Source organism: Microtus pennsylvanicus, chromosome 5 (assembly GCF_037038515.1).
Source record: "Microtus pennsylvanicus isolate mMicPen1 chromosome 5, mMicPen1.hap1, whole genome shotgun sequence".
NCBI lineage: Eukaryota > Metazoa > Chordata > Mammalia > Rodentia > Cricetidae > Microtus > Microtus pennsylvanicus.
In genome coordinates this window covers 43,024,859-43,048,975 of record NC_134583.1, presented here as the reverse complement: position 1 = coordinate 43,048,975, position 24,117 = coordinate 43,024,859, and the positions used below count along the sequence as shown (strand labels likewise).

Genomic DNA, 24,117 nt, shown 5'->3' with positions numbered 1-24,117 from the left:
ATCCCAGCACTTGGGAGGTTGAAACGAGTGAGATCGAGATCTTATTTGAGGCCAACCTTGGCCACTAGAAAATTAGAGTTCAAGAATATTCAGAGTTGCCGGGCGGTGGTGGTGCACGCCTTTAATCCCAGCACTCGGGAGGCAGAGGCAGGCGGATCTCTGTGAGTTCGAGACCAGCTTGGTCTACAAGAGCTAGTTCCAGGACAGGCTCCAAAACCACAGAGAAACCCTGTCTCGAAAAACAAAAAACAGGGGGCTGGAGAGATGGCTCAGTGGTTAAGAGCATTGCCTGCTCTTCCAAAGGTCCTGAGTTCAATTCCCAGCAACCACATGGTGGCTCACAACCATCTGTAATGAGGTCTGGTGCCCTCTTCTGGCCTGCAGACATACACACACAGAATATTGTATACATAATAAATAAATAAATAAATATTTAAAAAAAAAAAGAAAAACAAAAAACAACAACAAAAAATAAATAAAAGAATATTCAGAGTTATATTAGACCCTATTTCAAAAATAAACAAGTAAACAGAAAATGAACAAACAAAAAGTAAATTCCTTTTAAATGAAATCTTTATATAGAACCCCAGGATATAGATACAGATAAAATTAGAAGTTTTGTTTTGTTTTTTGAGATAGGGTTACTTTGTGTAGCTTTGACTATCCCAGAATTAGCTCTCTGTAGAGCAGACTGACCTCAAACTCACAGAGATACGCCTTCCTCCTGAATGCAGGGATTATAGGTGTGCACCCCTTGGGGCTGGAGAGATGGCTAAGTGGTTAAGAGCACTAGCTGCTTGTCCAGAAGACCTGGGTTCAGTTCTTAGCACCCATATGGTAGGTCACAACTGTCCGCAATTTAGCTGGGCACTGGTGGAGCACACCTTTAATCCAGCACCTGGGAGGCAGAGGCAGGTGGCTCTCTCTGAGTTCAAGGTCAGCCTGGTCTGCTAGTTCCAGGACAGGCTTCAAAGCTACAGAGAAACCCTATCTCGGGGAGGGGAAAAAAAAAAAAACCTCTGTAACTCCAGTTCCAGTTCCACTTTAATACCAATGCACATAAATTTAAATAAATCATTTAAAAAAATGGTGTGAAAAAATGGTATGGGGGACTGGGAAGAGAGGAAGTATGGGGGGACTGAAAGGAGAGAGAAAAAATTGTGGCCAAGATATAAAAATAAATAAATTTATTTTTTTAAAAAAATGGTGTGCAACACCACCCCAGCTGTAGAAAGTTTAAGTAAAGATATTTGGAACTTTGAGCCTTTGCTTCAACCTGGCTCTTCCAGCTTTTGTAAACTGTCAGTCCCACACAGGAAGTGATATATGTCTGAAAAAACTGACAATAAAAAAGAGAGAGTGTTGAGAATGACTTATGAGAAGTCTACACACTCAATTATTGAATGAGAAAAGCAGAATTCTAGAAATACTTTAAATGTCTAGGCTAGTAAATGGATACCAAAGAAACAAGAATGCAAGAGTAATAAATCCTTTCACTGCGGAGAGCATTAGCTCTACCACACAAATACTAATACTGAGATCCTTTTGGAGAGGCTTTAAAACGTTGAGCAAGAATCCAATTATCTTGAGATTTATATGTAGAATTAATATTCCATAATTTAATCCAGGCAGACTGGGAGTTAAGTCTTAGACTTGGGTTGTCTCTTAGTTAAAAGTAATCAAGAACTAGTGAGAACTATGTTTGGGTCTAACATCAAAGGTCTGGGTCCCATTTGAAACAGTGGAAATAATTAAAAGGTCTAAGACAGGATGCATGAGACTAGTATACTAGTTTACAATTGAAATTTATTCATCTTCCAAATCTCTCTCACACAGCTGGTCACATGTCTCCCATTTATACAGTATTTCAAGTGTTGTTCACAGGAGCCTGTAAGGAGGTATTACTATTTTCAGTTAATCAAAAAAAAAGTCAGTTGTAGCCGGGCGATGGTGGCGCACGCCTTTAATCCCAGCACTCGGGAGGCAGAGGCAGGCAGATCTCTGTGAGTTCGAGACCAGCCTGGTCTACAGAGCTAGTTCCAGGGCAGGCTCCAAAGCCACAGAGAAACCCTGTCTCGAAAAACCAAAAATAATAATAATAATAATAGAAGTGGTCAATATTGTCAGAGAGTGGTGGCGCACACCTTTAATCCCAGCACTTGGGAGGCGGAGACAGGTGGATCTCTGAGTTCAAGGCCAGCATGGGCTACAGAGTGAGCTCCAGGACAGTCAGGGCTGTTACACAGAGAAACCCTGTCTTGAAAACACCACCACCCACAAAACACACACACACCTACCCCACACACACACACAAAGGTGAGAAGCAATAGAGACACCTTCAACGCGTGCACATACAAATTTTTTTTTGTGCTGAATGCAGTGGCACACTTTGTAATCTGAGCTACTTAAGAGGCTGAGGCAGAAGGATTACAAATACAACTTAGTGAGAACCTATAGAAAAATAGAAATAATAATTACAAAAAGAAGGGGGAAGCTGCTGGGGAAGCAGCTCAGCTCTATCAGAGTGCATGTCTATCATGGTCTAGACCTTAATCACCAAAACCGCTCTCCCAAAATGTCTGATCTATCTCCATATTGGTATATAAGCAAATCCTAATATTGTTAATGCTTTGAGAAAAGTATTCTACTTAGTGTTAGTATTCAGGCATCTGTCCTGGCCTGCCCTTGGGGTTCTGACAGGCTGTGTCCTCAGCTGTAGACACTAAGAGCGCCTCCTGTGCACATTCACCCTTTTAAAAGGGCCCTGCCCACCTCCCATCTCTTTCTCTGTCTGCCTCTCTCCTCTCTTCTGCTGCTCCTGCCCCAGAGGCCGGTCTCCCCCCTCTACTTCCCCCCTTCTATGTTCCCTTCCTTCTAATAAAAATCCCCTCCACTGAACTGTTGCGTGGCATCTTTCTCTCTCATGCTGGTTTAAATTGCAAGGTTGGTTCCCTGACCAGGAAAGGCTCTCCTGAAGCTTCCTCCTGCCTGCAGGCAGTTTGAGGCATGCTAGGATCCTGCAACCTGGTCCACATACAACAGCCTCTCTTCAGATTTTTGGGTCCTTCCCTTTCCCCCACCTCTGGCTATTTCCTGAGTGAGGACTCATCTCTCCAGCGTGTTTTTTTTGCCTTTTGGCTTCCTTAAGTCTTGGTACCAGGCAACCATGGCTCTCTCTGGGACTTAGAGCTCTCAGTCCCCACCCACTGCATGAAGACTCACTGGGAGACCTATGCCTTTCTTGGACCCTTGGGTCCTTCAGGCTTTGCCCTACAGCTCCCGCTCCTTGAGTGACGACTCTCCATGGCAGTTTGTACCTTTCGTTCGATCCTCACTTGATAAAAAACTATTGGATCTCATTCTGCCTCACACATGGAGAATAAGCCTACCAAAAATCTGCTTTCCAGCACTCTATATCCTGACATTTCACGGGACCTTTGTAACATTCTGCCAGGGATCCTGAGAGATGAAAGGAAGCATCACCTTTTCACTCTTCCACTCCCCCGCCACAATAAACCTTTCACTCTAACTCTGTTGTGTGCAGCAATTTTTGCTTAAAGGCAGAGCCCACTGAAAAGTAATCACTTCACACTGGTACCCTACCCACCTCCTGCTCCACCCTCAACAGATCCACTCTCTTCCACCTGCAACAAATCTGCTTTCTCACTCACTGGCAGCTTCGCCTTCTATTCAATACTGGCAATTGGGTCTCTGGCGGGGCCAACACCAACTTTTAACCATTCCCCTGGATGTGAGACTTCCTTTCTCAAGCACAGTCCTCCCCTCGCATTCTGGCTTTTCTCGAAGTCCTGGTATCAGGCGACTGTGTCTCTCTCCGGTCAGAGTCCTTGGACCCCGCACTTTGTGTGTCTGCTCACTGGAGAGCCTGTGCCTGTCTTGAAACTGACCCATTCCGATTTCCGAGGACGCTAGAAATTGCAGACTCTTGGGTCTCATTCATGGGAGCTGTGTCATCGTTTATACCTCCTCGCTCCCATTGGGATGTTTTTGGAGACCACTGACCATTCCTAATCAGTTAGTGTTACAGGCCTACCATCTGTAGCCACAGAGCTGGAGGTGTAAGACTACCAAACACGTGTGGGTGATGCTGTGATGACAGGAAAACAATCAATGCTTTAAGCCCTAGGGAGTCGACTGGATCCACCGCAAAAAGCATTTTGCCAGGTCCAGGCAGCGCCTGAGAGTTGCACAGAGCCTGGACAGTGAAGTGAAACAGCCAGCTACTCCAGGACGTGGCCAGCACCCCAGCTTCCCCAGGTCCCCCAAAGATGAACGACCTACAGGTTGTAATTTAAAAAAAAAAAAAGGTGACACGAGAGGCAGACACCATGCAACAGAGTTCACGTGGAAGGATTTCTTTATTTGGGGTAAGGGGACATGGAAGGGGGAAGAGGAGCAGGGAGACCGGCCTCTGGGGCAGGAGCAGCAGAAGAGAGGAGAGAGGCAGACAGAGAAAGAGATGGGAGGTGGGCAGAGCCCTTTTAAAAGGGTGAATGTGCACAGGAGGCGCTCTTAGTGTCTACAGCTGAGGACACAGCCTGTCAGAACCCCAAGGGCAGGCCAGGACAGATGCCTGAATACTAACACAGAATGTTCTACAATTTTCTTCTCCCATTTTGCTAATGCAAAGCACTGATAATCCTGGTACGAGATACTTCTCTCTACATGCAAACTACTATTTCTCTGAGACTAAACAGCCATACCAGTCATTTCTGTGCTGCCTATGACTCTAATTTATTCTCTAGTGGCAGTTAACAGTTGCCACCATATGGCCTGGAAAGTCTACAATATTTCCTTCTTGGGTACAAGTAACAATAATCCACATTTAATATCTAAAGGCTAAATTGCCTACAGTCCAGCTATGTTTTAATATGGCTAATTTTCACATGAACTTATATAGTATAGATCTGGCATATAACATTGAAAGAAAGACCTCAAAACACACAAAGTCAAAAGACTACCTCTTAGCACTGGGCTAAGACACAAACATTTTTTATGATGCCAGGCATAGTGGCACCTGCCTTTAATCCCAGCACTGGTTCACACCTTCTCTATCTAACCTTAAACCTTACAGTTAAAAATAGACCAAGACCAGCCAGGCAGTGGTAGCTCACGCCTTTATTCCCAGCACTCGGGAGGCAAAAGCAGGCAAATCTCTTGAGTTCAAAGCCAGCCTGGTCTACAGAGGGAGTTCCAGAACAACTAGAGTTAACCTGGTTAACAGAGAAACCCTGTCTTGAAAAACAAAAATAGACCAAGACCTACGTGAATTGAGTCACACACACACACACACACACACACACACACACAAAATTCAATATCTAATTATGTACAGAATAAAATCAAAATTCCTTAGCATATTTGGGGCTGAAGATATGGCTCAGTGGCTTGGAACACTTGGTCTTTCAGAAGGCCTGAGTTTGGTTCCCAGTACCCATATAGTGTTCGAAATCATCTGTAACTCCAGTTCCCGGGGTCCAACACCTTCTTCTGACCTCTGTTGGCATATACATACATGTAGGACAAATATGCAGCATAAAAAATAAATCTAGGAAAAAAATTTTTACATTCCAAGTTCTCTAAGATACAGCTTTGTTTCCTTTCCAACCTCATTTCATCCTCTGAAAATACTGTCTAATTCAAGTATATTAACTTCAAAATGCCAGATATTATCCAGGGTCTATGTCAGTGCCCATGGTGTCTCTTGAATTCCTATTCATCCTCTACGATTTTACTAAAATGCCTTCTCTCTTCAGCTCTCCTAGCCCCCACAGTGAGAAACAGGTATTCTTTTCTTCCACATGGCCCTTACTGCTTGTTCCTCTACATACTTTATTTCACTCTCCCTACAGGAATACTGACTATATATCTGTTTCATCCAAATTAAGATCCAAAAGACAGCTGGGCAGTGGCGGCGCACACCTTTAATCCCAGCACTAGGGAGGCAGAAGCAGGCGGGTCACTGTGAGTTCGAGGCCAGCCTGGCCTACAGAGCGAATACCAGGACAGGTTCCAAAGCTACACCAGGAAACCCTGTCTCCAAAAACAAAAACAAAAAAGACCCCCCTCCCCCCCCAAAAAAACTAGTTTCACTTCCCACACCACCTGTACACAGTGGCTATTAAATAATGCTTCCTGACAGATAATTGGCCCTAGGTTAGTAAATTGCTTCATTAGGCAGCCAGTGGAGCCAGTCAAAAAGGACAGTTCCCCTAATTGCAAGTCATACATCGAGCATGAATGGAGAGCAAGAACAAAACAACTTTAATGCCAAGGGCCTTACAACTTCAGGGAGGTTGACAAGCTGACTGTGTTTACCAATCACTGAGGGAAGGATGAGAACTAGGAAGACTTGCAGCACAATCTTCCAGCCAAGTGACTGTTTAGTGAGCTAAGCAATCTTGTTTCTTGCAGGTCAAAAAAGACTTAAAAGCAACTGACTGGGCCACATTGTTTCTTCAGCAACTAGCCCTGCTCTTGGGCTTAGTGACTCCTACTGCACCAGTCAAAGAACTCCTTTCAAGAAGGGCTCAAAAATTAACAACAGAGAAGACAGTCCCCTAGTCCTCCAGGCCACAGTTCCCGGACACTGTCTGTCTAATGACAGCTGCCCACCTTCCTTAAACAACAGTCCTCCTAAGGACGACTCCTCAGCCCTGCATGTCCTGTGATTGTGTTTCAGGGGAGAAGTCCAAGGAGCTGCTTCTCATTAAACAGCTACTTTGAATTTGATCATCCAGCTGTGGCTGCAAGTAGAAAGGTCACTATAATTTAAGCGTAGCTGGATGGTGGTGGCGCATGCCTTTAATCCCAGCACTCGGGAGGCAGAGGCAGGCAGATCTCTGTGAGTTCGGGGCCAGTCTGGTCTACAAGAGCTAGCTCCAGGAGAGCTAGGGCTGTTACACAGAGAAACCCTGTTTCAAAAAAAAACAAAAAACAAAACAAACAAAAAAGAAGATGAGGAGGAAGAGGAGGGAAACCTTCTTGGGTTTTTTAGTTTTGTCTCTCTCTTTTTTTTCTTTCTTTCTTTCTTTTTCTTTTTCAACAGGGTCTTACTTTCCCTGGCTGGTCTGCTCCTCATTGTGCAGTGCAGGCTGGACTTAACTCTGACAACCCTCTGGCATTGATACTGGAATTCCCGATACTGGAATTCCCAGGACACTCCATCACATCCGACTTAGCACCTCAAATCTTCTTAGGCTTACCTGATTTTAGAACTTTTAGCATCTTGATACTCAACATAAAGATAAGGAAGACAACAACAACAACAAAAAAAAAAAAACAAGAAAAAGAAGACAGAGTAAGAAAGAGAAACGTGAATGCTTATTTAATACAGACCTGGCAACAGAATCAATCACTTGGCTAGGCTGCCAAACACTTTATTTTACAAACCAATTTCAAGTACTGTCAGGAACAGATGCTACAACAGATGAAGGCATTGCATTACAGCCCTCTGCTTTGCCCCACTAACCTTCCGTCCCACTTCCAAACCTATACTACTGAAGGAAAAGAGAAGAAAAATAAATCACTGTGATTATCCCACAATACTCTGGCATTCCCAACCCTCTGAACCTCCCAAGGATCAGCCATCAGGCTGAAAATGCTGCAGGCTTCTTGGTGGTTCTACTAGGGATGAACACACCTTAGCCTCGTAGTCACAGCTCCCGTGTTCCAACTCTCTTTCGACCCTTAAAATATTTGTGATTTCAGAAGCCTATCAGGAAAAGACCTAATTTTCTTCACTATCTAGTCACTTTAACAAAAATACATACAGCGAGTGCACAGGAAAGCAACTCTGGCCAAATATTCCCATCTCACTAAACCACATGAGAACTATGACCAAAATACTTTTCCTTTAAATAATGCTAATGTGATTACATTTTTTTTTGTTGTTCGTTTTTTTTTTTTTTTTTTTTTTTTTTTTTTTGCTTTTTCGAGACAGGGTTTCTCTGTAGCTTTGGAGCCTGTCCTGGAACTAGCACTTGTAGAGCAGGCTGGCCTCGAACTCACAGAGATCTGCCTGCCTCTGCCTCCCAAGAGCTGGGATTAAAAGCATGCGCGACCACCACCCAGCCGTGATTACATTTTTAATCACGACGTAAACATTGACAAAACAGTTTTTTTGAGGGATTGTCTTCATACACTGTTCCATATAAGCAGAAAGAAAAATTAGGTGTTTTATAGTCTGTCACACCTCTTTTTTTATTTTTATAAAAATAAATAAAAGATATTGTTTTTCTTGATTCTTATACACAAAACATTTTCTGAAGGTTTCCAAAAACTGAATTTACCCATTGAAAGTGAAATCAACTCTGAAATGACTCAGGAGATTGGCTAAGGGCTAGAAGGTGCAGTCCAGTGGTCAATCAGTTCCATAGCATGCTTGGATTAATTTTGAGCATTGCTGTTAAAAAAAGAAAGGAAGATAGTTCTTTTTTGAACAAATGCATACTAGAATAAATGTAAAGACTGAGAATACCATTACTTTGAGGGAGATAAACTTACAAATGGAGGGGACCAAAATATGTGTATCTGTCACCAGATATAAAAAAAAAAAAAAACTTAGCTTTTGCTAAGATGGTGCCAAAAGCAAAAAAACAAGGTTTTCGCCCTCCCAAAATTCATGTCAAAGGAAAGGCCTAAAAAGTCAATAAGGCCACTGGGCGGTAGTGGTGTATGCCATTAATGCAAAGGCAGAGGCAAGCGGAGAAATCCTGTTGTGGGGGAGGGGGAGCAAGAAGACAGTACTGAAAGGTATCCACATTCTCAAGTCACCCACCTGCTGGTGGCCCAAGCCCCTGAAGCTCCAGAGGCAGCCCAATCCCCGCCCAAGAGCAGCCCAAGAGAAACAAGTCTGACCACTATGACATCATCAAGTTCCCCCAACCCCTGAGTCAGGCATGAAGATGACAGAAGACAACAACACACGTGTGTTGTTATGGATTTCGAGGCTAGTAAGCACTAATCAAACAGGCTGTGAAAAGGCTATGACACTGGTGTGTCTAAAGTCAATATCCTGATAAGGCCTGGCACAGAAAAGAAGGCGCATGCTCAACTGCCTCCTGATTGCCATGCTCTGGATGTTGCCAATACACATTTTTTTCACATAAAAAAAGAAAACACACATTAATTTTGACTCTGGAAAAACTCTCCAAAACTATATATACAACCTAAGCTGTCCATCTTTAAATATGAGGAAACTCTAGTCCACTGAAGTTAAGCAGCTGGTCCCTGCTAACTAACTAGCAAGAGTTGGAAACTCACATATACTGACTCCCTGAATAAAACACAAGCACGTGTTTATCTACACAGCTTCCCCTTTTCAGCTTTTCACTGTCATTTCCTTCTGTGGCCAAAGGAATGGGAGCTAACACAGGACAGTAACACACACATAGAATGGCTCTAAAACCCAGAAGCTGAGAAGCAAACCTCCTACAATGACCTGTTTGTTTCATGACTGACATCTTATAGAGCCTAGATGAAGAGAAAAGTAGCAGAGAACATTCCCCAAAAAGTCCATCTATATAAAAGCAGGAATCATTAACTTACCTCCTGGAAGACAGCCCATGTAAATTTGGACAGTAATCTGCAGCAGTCTGAACTTGAACTTGCTTTACTCAGGGACAGGCGGCAAAGGATGAGAGAATGCTGTTCATTCCCATATCCCACCACTGTCAGGCAGCTAGGGCTCCCACCATCCCAGGCAGCCCTGGAGCTCTGTGGATCACAGAGCAATCCAAAGAGAAGCTATGAGGACCAGACCATTGGGATGAGTCAATGACAGAGCAGGAAGAGTCACTGGGCAGAAATATAGTCCTCCTATAGAAAGAATGCCAAACCACACCCCTACTGGGTCAGCATTTAGGATGCCCTTACCCTATGAGGATTATAGTGTCTAAACCAGGAAAAGTTCCTCACGAGACTCTACACCAATCTCCTTTTTAAACATTTCTCTCTGGCTCAAAATCCTTGCAATATTTTTCTCAAGCATCAGATCTAAACTCTTTGGGTGACGTTTCCAAGTCAACTGTATGGCCTCTAGCCACTTCCTCGCCCTTCCCCACTATTCTGGACTGGAACTCAGCCAGCCACTCTTCTCGCTGTTCTGTCCATTAATAACCCTGTCTCATTCTCCTGCCTTCAGATGGCCAAGAGGCACAAACCTTCAGACATAAGGCAAGTCACAGGAATGAATGTTCCAGTCAGTCATATGGCAAAATGAAGGAGCACTGCCCCTCCAAAAAACATTTAACTATTCATACAATATTTTACTGTGAACATTACAATAAACTTTTAAATAATTTTTAGTTGTCTTTTCTGTCTTGCAAGTGAGGAAACTTTCCCAAGATCAAACAGCTGGTACAATGCTAGCAACAGTGTTTAGACCTATATGAAGCCTAAGCAAAAGTTCTATATACTACTAGGTTCTGTGGTAGAAAAGTACAAACACCACAGAACCATCATTTATATTTCATGATATAAAACCTAAATAGTGTGGTGGGGAGCCCAAATCACAGTTTATTTAAGTAACCATAATCCATGTGCCTCCAATTCTGACTCTCTTTCAAACCCCATCTTCCTGTCAAAGTTTTTCCTAGTTACAAGGGCTACTGAAGGGACTCTCAAAATCCCTACAGGGTTTACAGACTGGACAACAGAATCAAGTCTACATTATACACTGCCTTGCAAAATTAGACTTTGTTTCTCTATGCTTTAGATTCACCTTCCTTAACAAACGCCAGATATAATTCCTCTAAGTTTAATTTTTTGTTGTTGTTTTTTGTTTGTTTGTTTTTGAGACAGGGTTTCTCTGTAGCTTTGGAGTAATTGTTTTTTTTAAGATAGGGTCTTGTCTTGCTATGTAGTTAAACCAGGCTGGCCTCAAACTCAGAGATGAACCTGCCTCTGCCTCTGCCTCCTAAATGCTGGGATTAAAAGGCGTGCGCCATCACACCAAGCTCTAAATTGAATCCTTTGTTTTGCTTTGCTTTTTAGTATCTCACCAGGCAGCCTAGTCTGTATTATTGCTGTATAATCCAGGCTGGCCACAAACTCATGATCCTCCTGCTTTAGCCTCCCAAGTGCTAGGATTAGAGGCATAGGCGCACACACCTTGTCACAAGGTACCAAAACAACCTAAAAAATATCTCTGGCAAGACATAGGAAGATCCAAGTAGTCAGGTAAGTGTGCTGGAATATATGCAGTCTTACTTCTTACCAGACAAACCAGTCCGCAGCTGCAATAAGCAGAAGGAATCTGCAAGGCTGAGTCACTGGCATTTCCTTCACTGACTTCAAAGAAACTGGCCCTTAAATAGGGCAGGAAGAAAAGGCAACATAACATAGCTGCCAAGAGGAGCCTCAGTCCAGGAGCACGCTTACACTAATGCACCCTCTTCCTTCTAAAACCATTAGATCGTTCTCCTTCTGCCAAGTGGTCCCTTATTATAGTGTCTGATTACTTAATAGCCAATCCATAATCTTGGTTCTTTCCTCCCAATCAACAGCACCCAAGCCCTTTCCAAGTAGCAACTACCCCAGTTTATCAGACAGAAAAGTAAAGAAATATTCCCTGAAAACCTCCATTAATCAGATCAAGAACTATAGCACTTTGTACAAGAGAGCTTGCGTCTCAAACCCACCATGCTTAGCATTTTACCAAAGAATCAGAATGAAGGGGCCGTAAAGAGATGGTTCAGAGGTTAAGACATTAGCTGATCTTCCAGAGGTCCCGAGTTCAATTCCCAGCAATCACAAGATGTCTAATGAGATCTGGTGCCCTCTTCTGGCCTGCAGGAATATATATGCAGGCAGAACACTGTATACATAATAAATAAATAAATCTTTAAAAAAAAAAAAACTCAAGATGAGGGGATGGAGAGATGACTCAGCAGTTTAGAGTACTGGCTGCTCTTCCCAAAGGACCCAACAGTTTTTTTCAGTACCCACATGGCAGCTCACAAATATCTGTAACTTCAATTCTGCAGAAATTTTCATGTCCTTTACTGGCCAAGGATACTACATACAGGTGAGAGATACATAATGAAGACTCAGAATGAAGACACATGCTTGTCTAACTACAGTGAAAGAGGGGAATGGTGTCACACACCTTTGATCCCAGCACTCTTAGGCAGAGGCAGAAGGACCTCTGTAAGTTGAGGTCAACCTATCTATGTAGCAAGTTCCAGGCCAGTGCCAGTCAAAGCTTTACAGTAAAGACAAACAAACAACAACAAACTAACAATTAAAAAGAATAGCTGAGAGATGGTTCAGCAGTTAAGAGCACTAGTGGTTCTTCCAGAGGATCCTGGTTCAATTCCCAGAACCCACACTGCAGCTAACAACTGCCTGTAACTACGGTTCCAGGGGATCCAATGTCCAATTAGGGCCTCCATATGCACTGTGTATACATGGTACACAAACATATGTGCAAAGAAGTAAAAAATTAAAAAGCATGCAACGTTAAACACAAAGACTAGCTGGGTGGTGGTGGGGAACGCCTTCAATCTCAGCACTCGGGAGACAAAAGCAGGAGGATCTCTGAGTTCTAGGCCAACCTGTTCTACAAAGCAAGTTCCAGGCCAGCCAGAACTGTCACACAGAGAAACCCAGTCCCCCCCCCCAAAAAAAATGAGGAGAAAAAGGAGAAGGAGGAAGAGGAGGAGGAGGAGGAGGAGGAGGAGGAGGAGGAGGAGGAGGAGGAGGAGGAGGAGGAGACCTGTAATCTCAACAGGCTAACGCAGGAGAATTCTGAGTTCAAGGCCAGAATAGACAATTCAGGGAAACTCTGTCTCAAATAAAGAAGAGCTGGATGTGGGTTTGTAAGTCAGGAAACTAGAAAAGGGATCATGACATCGGATGAAAAACTCTTTTGTTGGGTTTTATTTTTATTTTGGTTTGGGGGGGGTGTGGTTTTGGAGGGCGGTTTTGGTTTTTAAATTTTTTGTTTTGTTTTGTTTTAAGTATTTGTTGTTTTAGGGAAGGGCAGGTTCCACTATATAGCTCTGGCTGTCCTGGAACTCACTCAATAGACCAGGCTGGCCTGAACTCACAGAGATCCACCTGTCTCCCAAGTTCTGGGATCAAAGATGTGTGCCACCATGCCCAGCTGAAAATAATCATTTTTTAAAGGGTTGGGTTGGGGTCGTAGCTCAATGGAGGAGCATGTAACACCCCAGGTTCAAGGAAGGATACAAAAGTCAGGTGGCGCATATCTATAACCCCAAAAGGGGGAAGTTGAGGCAATTAAGAGGACTGTGAGTTTAAAGCCAACTTATGCTACATTGCAAGACATGACTCAAAAAAAAAAAAAAGGAGGAAGAAGGTAGAAAGGCTCAATGGTTAGAAGCACTTGCTCCTCCTGCAGAAGACCTTTCAGTTCCTAGGACCACATCACTATCACACAGCTCACAACTGCTAGAAAGTCTACGTCCAGGCCGGGCGGTGGTGGTGCACACGTTCAATCCCAGCACTCAGGAGGCAGAGGCAGGCAGATCTCTGTGAGTTCGAGGCCAGCCTGGTCTACAAGAGCTAGTTCCAGGACAGGCTCCAAAGCTACAGAGAAACCCTGTCTCGAAAAACCAAAAAAAAAAAAAGAGAAGAAAAGAAAAGAAAGTATACATCCAGAGGGTCCAGCAACCTTTTCTGGCCCCCATGGTGCACATACACACACTCAGATACACACACATTTAAAAAATTCTTTGAAAGTGGAAACAAACTCAGAATGGTGGGATTGGACACCAGCTCCATTATTTACACAGTGTATGTCTTTGAACAGATGGTCTAATTTATCTGTGCCTCAGTTTCGTTCCTGATAAAAGGAAATAGTAATAATAATAGAATATTCCTCATCTATCTTTGGGAAGTATTTCATATAAAGTACTTAGAATAGTGCCTCTTTCACATGATATGCTGGGGGGAAAATGTTAGCTATTGCTACTACAGTTGATATAATGAGTCAAACAACCTAAAAACCCACTATTAAATTATGACTGAAATGTTCGGAAATACAGTAAACACGCTTCTAGACTGTGTCATTCATTACCATCTCTCGGTTCCATGACTCCCTGTTGGACTCTGCTTTCTGTTTTTCTTTTTTGTTTTTCAATTTTCAAGACAGGGTTTCTAAGTGTGCCTCTGTCCTGAAACTTGCTCTGTAGAGCAGGCTGGTCCTGAACTCACAGAGATTTATCCGCCTCTGCCTCCCGAGTGCTGGGATTAAAGGTGTGCACCCCCACCCAGCTCGGGCTCAGCTTTCCAGCGCTGGGGTGGACACTGGCCTACTTTTACCAGCTAGCTCTGACTCTATCAAGCGGGGACTAAAGGAAAAATGGGAAGCAAGAAGAGTATACAAGGAACTTCTTCCTTACTGTAGCTTAGTGTTTCTTTTTTTAAAAAAAAATATTTAGGCCGGGCAATGGTGGCGCACGCCTTTAGTCCCAGCACTCGGGAGGCAGAGGCAGGCGGATCTCTGTGAGTTCAAGACCAGCCTGATCTACAGAGCTAGTTCCAGGACAGGCTCCAAAGCCACAGAGAAACCCTGTCTCGAAAAAAAAATAAAAAAATATTTATTTATTATGTATACAGTGTTTTGCCTGCATGTATCTCTCCACGGCAGAAGAGGGCACCAGATCTTACAGATGGTTGTGAGCCACCATGTGGTTGCTGGGAATTGAACTCAGGACCTCTGGAAGAGCCGTCAACTCTTAACCTCTGGGCCATCTCTCCAGCTCGGTTTAGTGTTTCTTGATGACAGCAATTTATTCCATTAGTTACTCCATTTCTAACTCCAGAATCACCTTGCAGTGCACCTCAGTGGCCTCTGTGTCGGCTGGGTAGGCTTCCACTAAGTCTGATATCTCCAGGGACACTCTAGGAATGCCCAAGAAACCACTGGCAACCAGACAACATACACCCCCCAGAGATTCTGGGTACAACTGTTCCATATCCCTCCAGACTTCTTGAGTCTGATAACTTTCCTCTGTTCTCAATTCTGTATGAGGAAGCCACTTCACACAATTAATAAACCAAAACAACTATCCCTAAGATTCTTTTGGCTTGTTAAGCCCTTCAACAAAGACTCAAAACTATTTCCTTTATTGAGTTCACTCTTAAAATAACTGGCATGTGGTTTCTGCTTTGTTGATTGAAACCAAACTGACACATAGATTCACTAAGCTCAAAAAAAAAGAAAAGGAACCAGGTGTTAGAGCACACACCTTCAGTCCCAGCACTAGGAATACAAAAGCAGACAGATTTCTGTGAGTTCAAGGCTAGCCCTGTCTACGTAGAGAGCTCCAAGGTAGCCAGAGCTAGAAGAACCTTGTCTCAAAGAGTAGGAGGGAGGGTGGCCCTGCGGGGCAGGCAGGAGAGGGGGACTTCAGTTCTTCAGATCAGTACGGAGCACTTGCCAAGCATGTAAGAGATCCAATTGCTTTCTCTGCAGCTCTACTCCTCCTCCATGCTGTCCTACATTAGTCTCGCCCCTCTTGCTGTCAATTCCCTACTGCCACTACCGACTATCCCCCGACAATCTAAGTCCCCCTTTGAAAACCAATGCCAAGTTCTCTAACCTTTATACACCATCCCAAAAAACCTGCTACAAACCGTCCCTCTCACAGTTTGCCAAGAGTCTAGCAATCATCCATGTTCCTAAAATATCTCAATTTCAAAACCCCACCTGAACACCCCAGGAAAGACTATTCTAACAAAACAAAAAGCCTCACAAATTATATCCTCCCCACCATAACCAGACCCTACTTTTAGGTAAGTTATTCCCCAATTAACCTTCTATACCCAATCTAAGTTTTCCTGGCTCCTCTCAAGAATCTCAAATTGACTCCAGACAAGTACTCCGGTCAACCAACAGTCTAAGTTTTCCCGCGAACTGCCTATTCCTAAGGGGGAGATCTCTCCCCCTTTCCATGGTTCTTTCCCCCTTTCTCTGGTTTTAGGAATCCTCTTCCCTATTACGAGGACCATGAACCTAAAAGTCTTAAATGTATAATGTGAAAGGTATTGCAAGAGTTACAAACTGCCTTTATTATGAGGATACAAAGGAAATGGGATTCAAAGGGAAACAGACTCACAGAATATCGGACCAGGTGAAGTCACCCTGTTGTGCTGCTCTTCCCCAGGGGATGTGAACAACAGCACAAGCCTGTTTCTGCTCCGACCTCCTGAGACAGTGAGCACACTTCTCTCTCTGCTTGTCAGTCCACTCGTAGCGCCTCAGACCACACCCTACGGGCTGATACCCCAAAAGCTACTGGATGAAGGAATTCCCACAACAAATGTACATCCAAGATAAAAGAAAAAAAATTTTTTCTAGGCCAGGCAATGGTGGCACACAATTTAATCCCAGCACTTGGGAAGCAAAGATTGGCGGATTTCTGTGAGTTCTAAGCCAGCCTGGTATACAAAGTGAGTTCCAGGACCGCAAGAAGTGCTACACAGAAAGAAACCCTGTCTCAAAAAACAAAAACCAAATTTCTAAACTCCTTAACTTTACCTTTGTCCGTAGTGTATTTGTCTCAAAAGATTTCAAATCAACTAGAGACAACTCCAGCACTAGCCCAGCTGTTTGCTTGTTATCTCCATCCTGGTTCAGTCTCACAGACTACACTTCTCTATGGAACCATTCAAACAGCCTGCTCTTCCCAGCCTTGACCAAAAACTCAGCTTCCTTGGGTTCCCTATTCATAATACCTCAGCGTCAGCAGGAAGCAGCCACAGAGACTAATGCCCACTTACCCCACAACCCAAAAACAAAACAAAAGGTGAGAGTGAAGGGGCTCCAGCAGATTGAGCGTGATAAACACGCCTCCTCCATTCCCACTGCCTAACTTTGAAAAAAAAATTAAGCTGGACAGTAATGGCGCACGCCTTTAATCCCAGCACCAGCACTCAGGAGCCAGAGGCCAGCAGACCTCTGAGAGCTCAAGGTGAGCCTGGGCTGCAGGGTTTTCAGAGAAAACCTGGGAAGGAGAAGTCTGAGGAGACACCAAGAGGTGCAGAGCAAGCAGCATGAAAAGTACAGAAGAGGTAAATGAGCCTTGGGGCAGCACAAAGATTAATACAAATGTGTTAAGTTTTAAAAGCCAGCTAAAAACAAGCTCTTAAGCTGAACATTTATAAACTAAGTCTTTCTGTGGTTATTTAGGAGCAGCTTTGGGACACAGAGAAACTCTACCTACAGTTGTCCCCTAACTTCCATATATCACGGCACACACACATAGTAAACATGATCATAATACATTTAAGAAGGCTGGGTTATAATTCAGTGATAGAGTTACCTGCCTCACATGCCTGGGTTCAGCTCCTAGCACCATGAAAATAAATAAGCAAACAAACAAGCTCCAGGAAGAACTAACCCAAATCAGGCCACATATAAACGGCTATAAACTATATACTTTGTAATCTCAGTACTTGGGAAACTGAAGCGGTAAGATTTCCAGTTCAAAGAAAGCTTGGGCCAAGGAGTAAAACTGCTTCTTTCATTTAAAAAGGGGGGGGTAGGCAATGGGTCAGGAATTGGGAAGCCACTGCTCTTCCATTAGACAGCACTCCTTTTCCAGCACCCACATGTGGCGGCTCCAACGGATACAACCTTCTTCTGGCCTCTGCAGGCACCACACACACACGCCATACATTTTCACAGACACACATCTACACATAAATAGTAAAAACAAATCTTTCTTCAAGGTATCAATAGGTGATGGTCCTTTAAATAGGACAACCAAAAAAATTATAGTCTTGAGTAAGCCATCATGAGTCAGTTATGAAGTATCAGGATAATATCCTTAAAAAGATCCAATAACTAAATGATAAAGACAATATATTAACTTTGGGGGTACAGAGTTTATTTAATGGGGGGAGAGAGAAACAGAAGACAGAAGGGGGAAGAAGAAAAGCCAAGGGGGAAGGGAGACTTAAAAATTATTAAGGCTGGAGAGATGGCTTAGCAGTTAAGAGCACTGGGGTTGATCTTCCAAAGGACCTGGATTCAATTCCAAGCACCCACATGGCAGTTCACAACTGTTTGTAACTCCAGTTCCAGGGGATACAGACATACATGCAAGCTAAACACCTCTGAACATTAAATAAATAAATTTTTAAAAAACTATTACAGATAGAGGCTAGTGAGATGGCTCAGCTCTTAAGAGTACTGTCTGCCCTTCCAAAGAACACAAGTTCCCAGCACCCATATGGCGGTTCACACATTAGTCCCTAAATGGCCACTGCACTCCTCTGGTGCACAGATTTAAATGCAAGTGTTAATAAATATCAAATAAATGATTTTTAAAAAATTAAAGACACAGTCAGGCATGATGGCCCACACCTTTAGTTTCAACACTCTGGAGGCAGAAGCAGGTGGAACTCTGAGTTTAAGGCCAACTGGTCTATAGGGCAAGTTCCAGGACAGCCAGGGCTACACAGAAAACTAAAATAATAGTAATAAAAATAAAAATAAATTACAGGCATAAAATGAATTAAAAACATGAGACAAAAACAACATACAATTGGCAGATTTTAAAAAACAAACAAGACAAAACAAAACAAAATGCTTCTAAAAAATAAAAAAGCACTGGCAGGACCCAAGTTCACTTCCCATCACCCACATGGCAGTTCACAACTGTCTGTTATTCCAGTTCCAAGGAATCTGACACCCTCACACAGACATGAATGCAGTCAAAACACCAATAAATAAAAAAGTGAATTACTTAAAAATAAGAATTAGAGCCAGAGTCTGTGAGTACTGTCTCAAAAAAAAGAAAAAGAAAAAAAAGAAAGGAAGGATGAATTTAAGATAAGAACTCAAAAACCAAATCAGACTCAACTGGAGAATAAATTAATATACTAGGAAATAGACGTAAGGAAACTACCCAAAGGTAAAACAAAAAGATACTGTGAAAGAATGAATAAGCTAAAGAGGGCAGGAAGACGGTCCAAAATAAATATACGCTTTGGAGAGGAACCAGGCAGGCAACACTCAACAAGCAAGAGGATCAGGAGTGATGTGGGAGTGTCATATATCAATCTGTTGATTTCATTGGTTAATTAATAAAGAAACTGCTTGGCCTGATAGGTTAGAACATAGGTGGGTGGAGTAAACAGAACAGAATGCTGGGAAGAAGGGAAGTTAGGGCAGACGCCATGCCGCTCCACTCCAAGGCAGACGCGATGAAGCCAGCCGCCAGGTCAGACATGCTGAATCTTTCACAGTAAGACACACATTAAGAGAAATGGGTTAACCTAGATGTGAGAATTAGCCAGTAAGAGGCTAGAGCTAATAGGCCAAGCAGTGCTTAAATGAATACAATTTGTGTGTTGTTATTTCGGGTAAAGCTAGCCAGTGGCTGGGAGCCGGGCGACAGGAACGTAGCCCGCAGCTCCTGCAACACAGGAGGTCAAAGCCAGACTCACCTGCATGAGCTTAAGGACAGCTTACACAACATGAGACCCCATACTATAAAATAAACAAAGAGCCAGGCAGTGGTGCCACACACTTTTAATTTTAATTCCAGCACTTGGTAGGCAGAGGCAGGCGGATCTCTGAATTTGAGGCCAGCCTGCTCTACAGAGCAAGTCCTAGGACAGCCAGAGCTATACAGAGAAACTCTGTCTCAAAAAATAAATAAATAGTATTTGTGAACCAAGAGAGGCACTAAAGTGTTGTGGAGTAATCTTTTTGTACACTGTGAAGATATGTCACTCTTTGACTGGTTTAATAAAAAGCTGAACAACAGCCGGGCGTTGGTGGCGCACGCCTTTAATCCCAGCACTCGGGAGGCAGAGGCAGGCGGATCTCTGTGAGTTCGAGACCAGCCTGGTCTACAGAGCTAGTTCCAGGACAGGCTCCAAAGCCGCAGAGAAACCCTGTCTCGAAAAACCAAAAAAAAAAAAAAAAAAAGCTGAACAACAGCCAATCACTCTAGGCAGGATTTCCCGGCACAAAAGACACTGGAAGAAGAAAAGTGGAGATGCCAGAGACCCAGAGCAAGCAGCATGGGCACTAGGGAGATGAGGTAATAAAGCCATGAGTCAGAAAGTACATTAACAGAAATAGGTTAATTTAAGTAATAAGAATTAGTTAGAAACAAGCCTATGCTATTGGCCGAACTTTCATAGTTAATAACAGTCTCCGTGTCATAATTTGGGAGCTGGTTGGCAGGACAGAGAAAGACTCACTACAACATGAAGGCGCATTTTTCCACATAAAACCTGAAAAAGCTTTTTAAAAGATTCCAAACACAAAAACAGAGACTTTCTAGTCCCACAGTTTCTTATGTGGGTCACAGTAAAGAGAGGCCTCTCCTGGCCACTGCCTACAGGCTTGAGCCGCCAGTGCACCAGGAGCTAAGCTGCCTGGCAGTTGAAGGTTTTGCTCATGCAGACAGAAAAGGTTACAGATACACAGTAAAGCAGATTCAGATGGTAGAAACTTCTACAGGTTACAGTGTGTTTAAAAAAAAAAAATGTGTGTAGGCTTAAAAAAAATGGGATAGTCAATCATAGAAAAAAATAGTTTGGCTGGGCGGGGTGGCACATGCCTTTAATCCCAGCACTTAGGCGGCAGAGGCAGTTGGATCTGTGAGTTTGAGGGAGGCCAGCCTTGGCTACAAGACTTAGTTCCAGGACAGTCTCCAAAGCTACAGAGAAACCCTGTCTCAAAAAACAAAGAAACAAAAACAAAAAAGAAAAAATAGTTTATAAATGCTGTGGGGTAATGCACTGTAAAGATATGTTACTCATATTGGTTTAATAAATCACTGATTGGCCAGTAGTCAGGAAAGATGTATATATAGGTGGGGTGACCAGACTAGGAGAATTCTGGGAAGAGAACTGGCAGAGATGCAGTCACCAGCCGGACACAGAGGAAGCAAGATGAGAATGCCTTACTGAGAAAAGGTAAACACAGACAAGAATTATGGGTTAAGTGGTAAGAGCTAGTTAATAATAAGCCTGAGCTATAGGCCAAATAGTTTATAATTAATAAAAGCCTCTTTGTGTTTATTTGGGACTGAATGGCTATAGGTGAGACAAAAACTTTCATCTACATATAAATAATAAGGTAAAGTCTTTAAGGAGAAAATAAAATAATATAAAAAGGATAGGCCACATAAAGATGGGAAATAGTCAGGGACTCTGGATCCTGTATGGTGCTGTATTGACATTAAATATTTTGATTGCTGATGAGCAAACAGCAGCTGCTGAGAGAGATTGGATTATGGACACTGCTAAATTAAACCAACCTATATATTTTTAAATGTCATAACTTCAAAATGGAAGTCAAAAAATATGTTGCCTTCGGAAAGAGGTTATATTTTTATTTCCACAGAAATGAAAGGCTATGGATTCATTCAAGGTTGATAAGAGATCAGATTTGATCAGGGGAGACCTCCTGAAAATTCTGACATAAAGAAATAAATCTCAAATATAAAACAAAAAACCATCTTTGGTTGGCTTGTGTACAACACACAGTCCATACTTGTGTTAATGCAGATATATATATTATCTTTGAAAGTTTATGTGTTTTCAGAGCAAGGGGACCACACACCAATGAAAATTAGTGGCCGAGAGAATTCTGGGAAGAAGGAAGTCCTGGTGGGAGTCCTTTACCCAGCTGCAGTGGAAGCAAGATGTGACTGCCTGGCTGAAAAGGGTACCAAGCCATGTGCCTAACATATACTAGGATAATAGGCTAGTATAAGTTATAAGAGTTAATAAGAAGCCTGAGCTAATGGGCCAATCAGTGTATAACTTAAAAAAAAAAGAAAGAAAAGAAAAGAAAAGAAAATTGGTGGCCGAAGTGATCCAGCTGTTCAGAGTGCTTCTGTTACAGTTTCCTCAGACCTCTGCATCCAGAACATCTTCAAGGCTGCTGGCTGAGATGGTCCAACTTCACAAACTATTCTATCAGGCTTCAACCATTATCCTAATTTGAGTCTCCCCAAAGATTCCAACACCCCCAGACAAGAAGCAGTCTACAGAATACAACACCCATATTCCCAAGAGATGGGATGGATAGTTTTTGGTCATTCGGTGAGTTATGGATGTCTGACATTGTTTAGGGGGATTGGCTACAAATTGTTAGTGATCATGATCAAAAAAAAAAATTCAGGGATTTCTTTCTGAAGATAAAAAGTGGGAATATGATATAAACATGATGGTATAAAAGAATAGATTGTTGATTCTCCAACAACCACTAGTCTCATATATTTTACATTGGTATAGATTTTTGTATGCTGATACAAATTCAAGGTTATTTTTGCTATACTGTATATATATATCTATTCTTGCTTAAGGTATTATACCTATGCAACTCATTTTAAAAGGTAATGTAAGCTGGGCAGTGGTGGCATACCCAGCACTCAGGAAGCAGAGGCAGGAGGATCTCTGTGAGTTCAAGGCCAGCCTGGTGTACAAGAGCTAGTTCCAGGACAGAATCCGAAGCTACAGAGAAACCCTGCCTCAAAAAACAAAAACAAGCCGGGGCGGTGGTGGCGCAAGCCTTTAATCCCAGCACTCGGGAGGCAGAGGCAGGCAGATCTCTGTGAGTTCGAGACCAGCCTGGTCTACAAGAGCTAGTTCCAGGACAGGCTCCAAAACCACAAAGAAACCCTGTCTCGAAAAACCAAAAAAATAAAAATAAAAAAACAAAAACGAAAAAGGTAATGTAAAATTTTAGTCCTTAAAAGCTATTTAGGATAATAAAGAAATATAGATTAGTAGTCATCTTTAACAATCATATAGTCAAGATAGATACGTTTTCAAGGCCACACAGAGATATATTTTAGATAAGTGATCCTCAAACATTCCAAAGACTTACAGATATGGCATTTAAAATGTTTTAATAACATAAAGCTTTTCTCATGATGGTGATGCACATCAGCTACTGGCAACCCCGATTTACTTCAAAAAAAAAATGCTGATGGGCATTGAGAAACCTCCATAAAGAGTTTGCTTTCTTTGTTGAGGGGCTGCCCTTGCCTCCACTGCTGACAGTACGCTGTCCAAACTGGACCAACAGAACACAAAAGAAGAGACTGCCAAACTTTGCCAAGACAGGGTACATCAGTCCTTCAAAGATCACCTGCTTTACAGAAAAGTCTGTTGGATAGTCTAGGCCTGCAGGATGAAAATGGATGCCCCAACATTCCAGGGCAGTCAGGGCTAAACAGAGAAACCCTGTCTCGAAAAACAAAACAATAAAAAGATTTTAAATGTGTTTTCTCGAAGGTGCTTGCAGAAACAACATATCTAATTGCCCTCACATCAAACCAAGAAGTAGGTAAGGCAGGTAAATTCATTGTTTCCATACAAGGGCATCCTAACACTATCCCTTCACATTATTCATGTTCAACCCTTAAAAATCCCAAGTATAGCAAAACTCGCACCAGCTGAGCAACCCTTGCCAAGGTAAACATAAATCTCAGAGTTCTCACCTCTAAAACATGAACAAGGTTGTTAGGAAAATGAAAAATCAGATCCTATACCGTGCAACACAACGGCAGAAACATAGCGGAAGGTAAGGGGTGCCACTGCTGCTATCATTAATAAGCGAGCAGCTGGCGTCACGGGACCTTCGGTACAACACTTTGAGTATTCCACGATCCCCGTTACCGCGTCCTCAGTCATAATCGCACTGACAAGACCCCAAACAGATCCACCACCTTGAACATTCCCGGTTCCCACAAACCTGGTTCCCCTTTCACCCTCGGTTATGAAGGCCTTCCTCCTGCACCGGAGTGGTCAGCAACCCCTCTAGGCCTGGCCATCCCCTGACGTCAGCCAAGGATCCGCGCCGGTTACCTGGCCGCGCGCTGCTCCGCCACTCGCACACCGGACTCCACTTCGCCTCGCGATATATCTCACACGGTGAAGACACAATTAGTTTAAACTATGGCCCCGCCCCCTCTCGTCGCCCTCTCATTGGCCCGGGTCGGCTGCTGTTAGCCGGGCACCCTGAAGGACCCGGGAAAAGGAAGAGCGAGGCCCACAGTAAAGGAAGAAACAGTAACACTACTTCCGGATCCCGGTCTTGCCTTGACGGTAACAAGAACTACAAGTCCCAGCAATACCCGCGGCTTCGGC

At 43.1% G+C, this 24,117-nt stretch overlaps 1 protein-coding gene across 3 annotated transcripts in view; it reads right to left on the bottom strand.

Moving 5' to 3' along the window:
* Positions 1 to 24,080, bottom strand: part of Numa1 (nuclear mitotic apparatus protein 1) — an 81,161-nt gene extending 57,081 nt beyond the window's left edge. Inside the window, exon 1 of one of the 3 annotated variants that reach the window (XM_075971660.1) lies at positions 23,836 to 24,080. The gene's annotated coding sequence lies outside the window, so the exon portion shown is untranslated. Of the gene's footprint in view, positions 1 to 23,722 lie in introns of all 3 variants that reach the window. The other 2 variants (XM_075971655.1, XM_075971657.1) reach the window with 2 other exon arrangements.
* Positions 24,081 to 24,117: the final 37 nt, after the last annotated feature.